Source organism: Galeopterus variegatus, unplaced genomic scaffold, assembly GCF_000696425.1.
Source record: "Galeopterus variegatus unplaced genomic scaffold, G_variegatus-3.0.2 Scaffold6789, whole genome shotgun sequence".
Classification (NCBI taxonomy): Eukaryota; Metazoa; Chordata; class Mammalia; order Dermoptera; family Cynocephalidae; genus Galeopterus; species Galeopterus variegatus.
Genome location: NW_007732900.1, coordinates 106,703 through 107,142, shown reverse-complemented (window position 1 = coordinate 107,142; position 440 = coordinate 106,703). Strand labels below are relative to the sequence as shown.

General features: G+C 38.0%; 1 protein-coding gene across 1 annotated transcript in view; it reads right to left on the bottom strand.

The window, feature by feature from the left end:
* LOC103606701 (laminin subunit alpha-1-like) overlaps positions 1 to 440 on the bottom strand; it is a 22,797-nt gene that overhangs the window by 11,296 nt on the left and 11,061 nt on the right. The gene's annotated exons all lie outside the window — the stretch shown is intronic.

Here is a 440-nt window from a genome sequence, read left to right as displayed (position 1 = left end):
CTCCCCTTGCTTGGTTTCCTTATAACTGGTGTTATATGCATCAATAACTGCAAGGAGTCCTAAAAGGAGATTGTAAGGAAGAGAGGAGAAAGTGAAAATCACTTTCTATATTAAAGCAAATGCGCACATCTGCCAACAAAGGTCATTTGCAAAGACACATTCTTTTCAGTTCTGCAAATTTGACCAGCTGATGTTCTTGACTATTGAAGTAGTGAAAATCCTCTCTACAAATGTAAGTCCAGAATACACATCACTAAATGACAGCAGTACGTGTGTGAAAGATCTAGAACGGGTTTGATTCCTGATGCCAACTCAGCATCTAATACTAAATAATGCACTTGGAAACCACAGACAAATAGAACTATCGTGTTACTCCTGTGAAATGTGAATCCTGTTGCTTGGTATTCCAAAGACAGCAATGGCTTCAATTAGAATATCAT